Genomic DNA, 10,826 nt, shown 5'->3' with positions numbered 1-10,826 from the left:
AACATCAGATCAACTGGTAAACTGAAAGCTTTGCCTTCCAGCTCAGCTTCCTTTGAAATACAACGGTCTGGCACAGCGCCTGTGCGCACACACTCAGCCTGCAAACCTCCCCAGTGTGTGCTGAAGGCTGCGGTCTGATGAAGCCAACAGAAAAACATCATTTGCATGAAACAAAGGCACAGTTCTGAGGTTCCCAAACCGGACACTCTCCTTGCCATGGCTGCACCTTGAGAACCTGTCCGTTCATATCAAAAACAGGATCAGAGACAAGAGTCCAACTCCCTTGAAAACGTGTTTGACTTTGTGGCGACACAGACGCAGCTCTCACTCTGGTTATCCAAGGACTGGATGGCTTGTAGCAATGCCCCCCATACCCCAATCAAACCCTGAGAAATCTATTGGTCTTTTCCCACACACAGAGCTGGCCTGGCTTGACTCGGTTTGACTCAGTCCAGCAGCCCAGTGCAGCAGGGGTTTGCATTTCCATTACAACGGGACTACCCACTGGAAGGTGTGTCTTTTACCTGAAGACAAGCTCGAGGAGGCTCAAGTACAGCAGCTGTATGTAGTGGATAAACCTCTCTGGGATAAACACACTGTTTCCTTACTTTCTTCACAATACACATTAATTATGAAGCAGCACAATCAGGAATGTTTTCATTTGGGGTTTTTTGATCAGCACAGGTGAGATCAAATATGAAACAGTAAAGTAAAGCAGATACCTGAAAGTACAAACAGCGTGAAAGTACAACAACACCCCCAGGGATTTTCTGCAGATTTTAAACAAAAGAGATGCTGCTTGTAGTGTTAATGAGAACTTTACTTATTCGTGTCTTGGTTTGTATATTGATGAAAGATTAAAGGTTTATGCCATACAAATGTCTGCCTTCTCTCCAATATAAAGTCACCAAACTGCACTTGGCTTGTGGTGCTAAAAGTCTCCTTCCAAATATCATGACCTGGTTATTCAAGATAAACTTTAGATGTGCACATAGAAACTACTTTCTATGTGCAGTAAAATTTACTGGAACTAGTTTATTTTCTGCTAGAAAGAAAGTGGTTCCTACATTTAGCTGCTAACAACCAGATCTATGGATTATCTTGAGTAACTAGGTCATGACTTTTGGAAACAGACACTGGTTTTGAATTTTTCAGATGTATTTTTGATTCTCTGAGCCCCACAAGTCAAGTGGAAAAATCTGTATTTTTGATTTGGGTGTGAACTGTCCCTTTAATTGATTTTTCTTAATGAAAAATCGAGGTAGACTTTTACATGAAAGAGTAAACACGTCTTTGCCACGAGCCAACAGCTGCTCCACACTCAGACATGCCAATCACCTCCCTGCCTGTCAGTGACTCATCAATCAATCACAGAGCGGGAACGCCTCAGCGGTCACAGACAGTGAGCGATTCAAACACAGCAGCAGGACAAAAACAAGCCAGAAAACACACGAGGTTTGGTGAGATTTGTCGTGCAGGGCTGACAGGTACCTGAGGGAGGAGACAGGAGGGGAACAATGATGAGAGCGTGGGACTGGAGGCGGGAACGGGCTGCCATAACCCGCTCCGTTTCCTGTGCTCGCACACAGGCTGCAGGGTGGTGGAGGTGGTGGTGGGGCTCAGACAATGAGCGACCTTCCCTCCCAACATCACCAAAACGGATTTCTTCTGATCTCAGGGGGCTCAGGACCACACTGACCTCTGCACACAAACAAATAACACTGTAACTGCTCTTTATTTATTTATGGTGCCCACACGGTGCTTCAGTTAGCCCACATTTAGCGCTCAGCGATGGGATCCTGCAGCGTGAGCCAGGGATGGTTGGATTTAATAAACTGGGATTAACATGAACCGTTTGACCTTGAGGTCAAAGATGCAACATAATAAATCAGAGTTTAGAGGTTTAATCCACACCAGCTGACAGCGAACGCCAAGAAATGTCATCAAAGTATCATTATTAGAGTCAAGGCTTCTCTGTGGGACATTAAACAGGATCCGAGCACCCTGATGTCTCTATAAAGACAATAGCTAACATTGATTGAGGTGTATTGGATGAAATATAATTGTGAAGGCTGTTTTACACTATTAAAAAAAGTAGTTGGGACAACTTAAAATTTCAGGCCAGTGCACTCCAATAGATTTCTTAGCCCAACTGGAAGTCTAAAGTTTTGAAATAAACTTTAGTAGTTGCACGAAAAGTAGAAGAACATAAACAGTTTAAGATAAATAAATCATTACCAATGAAAAACAACACTGACCCCTTTCAAAATAAAGGTCTGATAAGCTTTAATGATAAGCAAAACGTTATTGACTGTCTTTGCTAGATATTTAATATTTGGTTTCTCCATGATGGCCTTGCGGGCCACATGAAACCTTTCAGGGGGCTGCATCTGGCCCCTGGACCGCATTTTGCCCCAGTCGGCCTTAAGATTTTAAGGTCTAACATGCTGTGACAATAAAGGGATTTTAATTGTTTTAAAAGAGGGTGCCTTGGAGTTTTCTTGTGATTTTTACATAAAAAATTTGTAGTCTGTTCACCAAATTTAACAAAAGAAATCGCACATCTGAATTTTACAGGCGACTCGTCCTGAACCTCATGACAAATCCAAAAAAGACAGAAGTCTTTAAGGGAAAATATACAAATAATTGAGGCTCCAGACTGTTTTATTTTGGCCAAACAAGTAGATCCATGAGTTAAACCCTCCTTAAAACATAAGCAAATACATAATGAGAGTGAATGGCATAGAACATGACTTGGCCATCCTGGGGAAAAAAAGGTGTACTGGGATGTAACAGGGTCCAGTTTCGAAATTAATAAATTACATTGGAATTGTATCAGTGCATCACGCTGTGAATCAGGCATTTACTGATGTCTGTATCGGAACAACCCTAATGTAAAATCTTAATTTGAAAAGTAACTAAAGCTGTTGAATAAATGTATTAAAAAGTACAATATTTCTCTCTGAAATGTGGTGCACTTGAAATATAAAGTATCATGAAAGTACAAGTACCTAGAAACTGTACTTGAGTAAATGAATTTTCCACCAGAGGAGCAAACTGACACCATCAGTAATTCCTGGAGTTCAGTATTTTCTTTCTTGGTATTCCTGTGTCTTTTTAAAAAGGACGAATAAAGATGTTTTCCTCCTGCTCCTCTGTCTCCTCCTCCCTCTCCTTCCATTGTCCCTCCAGTAGGGAAAAGGAGAAAAGGCTCGCTCACAACAATATGGCACTTCCTCCTGCGAGGTGGCGTGCTCGACAGTGGCCAACGGATCAACGCGGCACACATGTGATGAGCTATTGTACGGCGCTGAGCCGCGGCCTTCCTGCGTTCGCCCGTTTCCGAGCTGAAGTCATTGTGTGACCCCGTCTCTGTCTGCGGGGAGGAAACGCTCAAACACACTCTCACATGGGCACATGAGTACACAGCTCACATGCATGTTTCTCTCACACACAGGCTCCTCCTACACAATCATACAGAGTTTAGATGCACATTACTCTCATATATACAAATAACAAGATTCTATACTTTCAAACAGCGTGCAGTGCATGACGTCCAATTTTGCATGCAGCTGAAACGCCGATCCTTCCAAGTGATACTAGGAAGGAAAAACTCTATTTTATATGAAAAGAACATATGTGAAGCTTATAAAATACAACACATTGGCAAAGTTACTATGTGTTTGTGGACTGATTTCTGTAGAAATTACTATACAAATATAAATTTTCCTGGAGAATACAAAGGATGTGACATTCTGAGGGGCTGGCTAACGTTAGCTTAGACTTGGAGTCTGCTAATATCAAGTCTAATTTTACTGATCTCATCTCTCACTGTGATGCTGGTCAGTTACGGTTCAGTCTCATGTCATGTCGCTGTTTTAGCCAATATCCTGTTACACGAGTAACAGGCTACTGGCTGCAGTTCAGAATCTGGTGCAACAATGACAAATAAGTAATATTTTGCAGTATTTGTAATAGTATTGTAGAGTTTGTCATGTCTTGGAAAACAAGATACTAAACTTGCATCCAGTGAAATACTTTCTGTGATGTCATAGACGTGTTTCTGGGGGCCTCACTGTACCATAGCACAACTTTTTAATTTTATTCATTGATTTTGGTGAAACTGGATCATATTTTATGGAGGAAATACTCTCTGGTTAGTTTTCTGATGGAGAGAGAGCTTTACTTGTTGCTGAAGTAACTAACTGCTAACTGCTGTTAGCCTGGTTAGCTGTAGCTAAAGGTCTGGGGAGTCAGCACTTTCTGTGCAGTTTTCTTTCGATATGTATGAATATTCTTGATCTATTTTCCATCAACATGATGCATATGATAAGCGCAGCAGCTTGTGCACACAGTGAGCGTGGATGAGCAAAAGAAAGAGAGTGCTGGTAGCTGCACTGAGGACAGACAGCTGTCCATGATCAGAGAAGAGGGATTAAAAAACTGCAAGTGATAAAATGTGGACAAAATATGTTTTCAGGGCCTTTTTAGTGGCCACCAGCCTCCTGTTTGCACACATATTGTCAAAAAAATAGAACTGACTCCTAAATACATACAGTCGTCTGATGCAGCAGGGACAGGACACTGGGATGCTATCTAACTGTATAAAGTAGTTCAAAGTGTCTCCTCCTGCAGCTCCAACAGTAAAATGCTGCTCAAACATTGATGCATCAGTATGAACCATCTAACATGGACACAGAAAATCAGATATCAGTCACAGCAGGAGACATTTTCCTGCAGGATGAGGACTTTTACTACTGATATTTTGAGTTTAAATTGTTTGATTAGTACTTTTACTTGAGCAGAGTGCCTCAGTATTTCTCTCATTGGTTGCACCATTTAGAGATCAGATCAGAGATCAGATTTCATGATATTTTTTTTATTTCCTGCCTTCTGTGAAATCAAATGTGGGTCAAATTACCAGAAATAACCACGATAGAGTCGACAGCACTGACAGAGATAACACAGCACTCATATTTAATGTGTCGGTCAAATGTTTGATGACTTCTAAGTGTTTGTATGTCTTTAAGATAAGAAATGAATGAAATCCAGAGAGCAGGATGCTGAGAGAAGCAGGAGGAGGAGGAGGAGGAAAGAGACATGCAGGCCCAGAAATAGAAAAAGAAACAAGGAGAAAAAGGAGGTTTAGTGTTTAGTTGTGTTATCTCTCTGATTGTCCCCACAGAGACAGGAAATGGTGCTCTTACACACAGGAAATGAGCCGATGGTCCTGATAAGGCGAGAAAATGGCTCCGGAAATCAAAACAAGTCCATGCCGACGCAGCTGAGGGACATGAGAGAGGAGACGGGACGAAAATTAAAGGAAAAGTACACTGAAAATCTGTGTTCAGAGTTTCAAATAGCACAGTGTTTTCCAGCTTTTTTTGGTTTGACGTACCTCTGGTCCTATCAAACACTGCCTCTCCTGCTTTTTCTTTTTAAACAGATTCAGAAAGTTTGCATCTGTGCTGCCACCACTTGGAGCGGAGCTGGACCTTTAAACCAGCCACATGTTACTTTCAGCTGTGGAGTTTTCTGCTAACCTTCTGACACGTTTTACACACAGCTGAAGCCTGATGAGATAAGCTGCTAGTCGGTAGTTTGTTAGTTGTTGTGATAATACAGATGGGCAGAACACCTATATACAGTGTTATTTTTATGTTTCTGTTTAAACAAACCTGATTGACCTCAGTATTATTCAAAGGAGGGAAGGATCACCCTCATTTCATTTGGAACAAACAAAAATCTAACGTGGAAACACACAACCGTAAACAGAATAACAGATATTCAACAAACACCAACAACACCGTCATCACTTTGTTCTTCTCAGGAAGCTCGGAGCATTAGCCTGATTACTCTTTCAGAGTTTTGAGGTCACATGTCAGCAGGACGACATGAACGTGCCTCAAGGCGACAATCGGCGGAGGACGGCCTCCAGACGTCACAGAGGACAGACCATTAACCTCCATGTTCAGTGACATGTGCACACATGTGTTATTAACATGTTAAATCTGTGTCAGAGGGAGACGAGTGACGGAGACACAGCAGGTCACAATGAGTCAGACTGAAACCGACGGACCGAGGATTCAAAGCACTAAAACTACACTGTAAAAATACTGAAAAATACTATCTCATTAGATGAATTTGTCTCTGCATGAATGTAAAAGCAGGATTTTACTGTTGTAGTTGTTGAGGTGGAGCTAAATGATTATTCATTATGGATTAATCTGCTGATTATTTTCTCCATTAATCAACTGATTGTTTGGTTTCTAAATATTCTGAAAACAGTGAGAAACGTCGTCCCAAAGAGTCCAAAGAGATGACTTCACAAAACTTCACAGAAATATTCATGGGGTGGCAAAAAATATATATACTGATTTAATCGCAAGCAATCACATATATCAATATTTGCTGACAAAAGTCCCAAAATTAAGACATTTTAACTCAAAAATATGGCATCACTGGGGCACATGAGTAAAGCACTGAACAGAAATGCCCAAGGCTGGAATTAGAGATCAATTAATTGTTTTATGTCCAAATCTGCAAACATCTTTCCAAATGCATGTCTCTTTGACACGTCAGCTGCTCCGTGCTTTTTCCACTAAGTTTTGCCGGCAGCCAGTCGTGAGTCTGAGCGAGTTTTATATGCTGAATTGAAAACAAGAGAAGCCCCAAAGGGAAAAATAGAGAATTCAAAAGCACCAAGAAGAATTGTTTAAATTAAAGACAGAAATTGACTAAAAAAGAATTAGCATATTAGATATTCTCTAAGATTAAACGTTAAGTTTATGAGGAAAATATGTATACATTTTTAAGAAAAAATTAATAAATCTGCACGAAAAAACTGAGATTAAAGTCACAATTCTGCATAAAAAAACTCACTGAGCTTTACTACGCGCTTAATTTTGGTGAAATTAGCATGAACTGCTCGTATAATTGGCAGGAAACACGTGACTTAAATGTCACTGGTCACTTCCTGTGAAGCATCAGGATAAACTTCCTCACATTAATCCATGAAACCAACTGTGTTTTTTGTTTTCTTCTTCTGCAGTGGTTTAATGACATCAGACTGGAAAATTAGCTCCACCAGCGCTTCGTCTCCATGAACCAATGAATTCACAGAGCAGGAGCGGATAAAAAAAAACATGTATTAATTCAGTTTCTTCAGCTGATTTCCTGTTGTTCTACCTTTGTTGATGTGATCATATACAGCTGGATGACAGCATCATGCATCATAACAGTGTAATTAGCTTTAGTCAGAGAGGATTATTGCTTTAACGAGTGGTTGACTCAGACTGGAGGAAATCCCAACACTAGAAAGTCATCAAGCTGCCCTGATAAGAGACCGTGTTGGTGCGTCTTTAATGTCCACCGAGCCTCCTCTTCCTCTGACTAATTCTCCACCTGCTGTAACAAACAGCGGACGTGACACATTCAAGGAGCTCAGAGTGGCATCGCAGCTCAGCCATCCTGTGTGGATTCAGCTGCACTTTCATTATAAGGACCAATAATCACTTTATTCTCATTATTCATTCACCTGTCAGTTATTTCTCAGATTGATCTTTAGGCACCGGTGGAATACAACTAATTTACTTACTTACAAATTTGAGCAACTTGTACTTGTCTTTTCTTTTCCTCCCACCTTCTACCTCTTTTCCACTACAACTCAGAGGGAACTTTCTATTTCACCATTTATCTAATAGCTACAACGGCATATTAGAACCATTGTAGGTTAAAAAAAAAAAAAGCACCAGAGAGAAAACAGAAAAGAGAACACATCACTTCAGTCTCAGACATGTTGCACCAGCTCCCTGAGTCCTCTAGAATTTATTTTAAAGTCCTTCTACTTGGGCACAAAGTTCTCAATAAGTTCCGTCCAGCATCACAGATTCCTCGTTGTTTATAATCCCAGATGAACTCTTACATTGTAAAGTCATATTTGTGAGGAAAACTCTAAAACCAGATGTATGTGGGGAAAAAAACTCAAAAACAGTGTGTTGTTTTTGTACATCAGGAACTACACAATGAACAGATGTTTCTGGTTGAGTTGAGCAGTGAGTTTTTGTCCTATAGATTTGTGACTTTAATCTCAGAAATTTTTCTCCAAAAATTGCGCTTTTTTTCATAAACTTATCACTTTAATCTTCGAGAGATCTGATAAAATAATGTTTTTAGTCAATTTATGACTTTAATCTAAAAATTACTCTCCAGAAAATTACCCTTTTGTGTAAATCCATCACAAAATTAATTTTTTCTTGTAGATTTGTGACTCTAGCCTCCAATTTTTTTAATTAAAAAAATAAAGAAAACTAAAAGATGCAGCTTTCTGTCCGTTATGCTCCCCAGCACTGCAACTGGAAAGAGTCACCGGACCCAAACCAATGAACAGAAAGAAAGAGTGACGTCTCACGTTGCTTAATCGTTGTTGGTTTTCACTTCAGCTTGTGCAGCGCACGTTCAGGGCGAGTCTGTTTGGAACGGATCGACTGCTCGGCTCATGTTGTCGCTTCTTGCAGCACTGTCAGTCAGTCGCGTTGTTGTGTATGGGGTTTCCTGTCTTCTATCTCCCCATAAAGGGGGCGTGGCCTGATATTGGTTGGTTTCTGAGCAAAACACCCACAAAATCGACAAAAAGTTGATCAACAAAAAGTTGCACTGACATAAAAAGATGAATTCTTTTAAAGCTGGCTAATTTCACTTCTATTTAAAAAACATTTAAGCGAGATAATGTGACCACCTGTAGCGCATAACACGGTCGTCTGAGGTAAGGAAATGCAGAAAGAGTGACTCGCTGTCAGCTCATCAGTGAATGAAGTCTCAAAGGCAGCAGCAGAATGTGTGTCGCTCATAACACTGTTTCCTTTATACGAGTCCAGTGTTTCTGTTGTGTTTAATCCTTCTGTTGCACTGCTGCACAATACAGATCACAGAGGTCACACACACACACACACACACACACACACACACGTTAGATAACCTACTCTTAAGACAAACATTAAAGGCTTCTCTGAACTAAACTGTCGGGCCCACGTGCCAAATATCGGTACCGGACAGACGCACAACTCAACAAAATGCCAAGGCCTCGCGCCTCTACAAGTGCCAAACACCCACGGCAGGTGACATTTCATTGTGGATAATAAAAAGAGTTGATGTGGAAAAGGAGGAGGAGAATATTCCCGGCGGCTGGAAGAACAATGGAGTCGAAGGGAAGTGATAAGAGACAGGACATCCTAACGCTGCTACATCTCAGCCCTCCCCCACAGCTGCTAACACGTCAGCTGGCAGCCCTGCAGCTGTCACTCAGCTTCACACACACCAAACACCAGCAAAATAAGGCTGTAAAAATTTTATGTTTGTCATGTTGAAAGTGATCGTAAATTTCATTCCAGTTTTGTTGTTGCCTGGTACTGCATACTGGAAATAAACAAGTACTTTAGTGAAGGATCACGCAACTGTACATACAAAAAGTCTAAAGTTTTCAGTTTCAGTTACAGTAAAGTTTTCAAAGTTAAGTTCAAATGAAGTTGGAGTTGAGTTGAGTCCAGTGAAGTCTAGTGTGGGTGACGTGAAGGAACGTGAAGTGGAGTTTAAGTTTGAGTTAAGCTTAGTCCAGTGTGAGTTAAGTTAGAGGAAATAAAAGGGAGCTAAAGCTGGAGCTGTGCTGAGTCCAGTGAAGTGAAGTGAAGTTTAAGCTGGTGTTAAGTTATGCTGAGTCCAGAGGAGTCAAGTTAAGTGACGTGAAATGAAGTAAAGTGAAGTAAAGTGAAGTAAAGTGAAGTAAGGTGAAGTAAAGTGAAGCGAGTTTAAGTTGGAGTTAAGTTGACTCCAGTATGGGCGACATGAAACAAAGTTAAGTGTCTAAAGTTGAAGCTGTGTTGAGTTGAGTTTAGTGCAGTGAAGTGAAGTGAAGTGGATTTCTGGAACACTAAGATGCCTTTCAGACACAGGACTAAAACAGCAGCCCTGCACTCTGACATCCATTATTTTCAGTAGCTAGCTATGCTGGCTTGCTGCGACCATGGTTACCATTCACCGAGCGAAGCAATGTGCGCCATGCTGCATGGCGTTTGGCGAGTTCAAACCAGACTATGTCTGAAAGGGCTGTGACTCCAAAACAATACTATAACAAACTAAATACTGAATATCATTGTTGTGGGGAATACTTTACATCTGTAATATTCAGATTATTTGCTGAAGTAAAACTACTACAGTGTACAAATAAAAACTCCATTAAAAGTAAAAAAATCCTGCCTTCACAATTTTACTTAACATAGAACAGAAGTACTATCAACAAAACTGTCTCTGAGAGGGAACAGCCAATCAGAGATGAGGAGGACAGTGGGAGTTGTTTGCTGTACAGATTGTAAAGACCCTCGAGGAAAATTATGATTTTTCTGGGCTGTATGAATAAAATTGAATTGACCATACATCTGCTACATTGCTTATTCTTTCAATAAATCTCACATTTTGCTGTTCTTTAGTTTTTGTACTTTTTAAAGCTCACCATATATCAGTTTGTTCTTTGTTTCTTGAGTAAATGTGACTTCACTTTGCAGCGAAAACAACGTTTAATGTTTCTGTATCGGAGCTGATTGTCAGACTCTCAACAGCGATGGAGGAGCTGCAAACATTTTTATGTAACTGTAAACACTGAGCCATAGAAAGAGGAGAGGAAGCATCTGGCTCTCAGAGGACACGCATGGAGCCCTGCACACACATATAACACACACACACACACACACACACACACACACACACACACACACACACACACACACACACACACACACACACAATGTTGTTTCAATCAGTGCTCATTGTGCTGC

Source organism: Lutjanus erythropterus, chromosome 20 (assembly GCF_056507025.1).
Source record: "Lutjanus erythropterus isolate fLutEry1 chromosome 20, fLutEry1.hap2, whole genome shotgun sequence".
Classification (NCBI taxonomy): Eukaryota; Metazoa; Chordata; class Actinopteri; order Lutjaniformes; family Lutjanidae; genus Lutjanus; species Lutjanus erythropterus.
The sequence above is the reverse complement of the archived record's forward strand: the minus strand, read 5'-3'. Positions refer to the sequence as shown.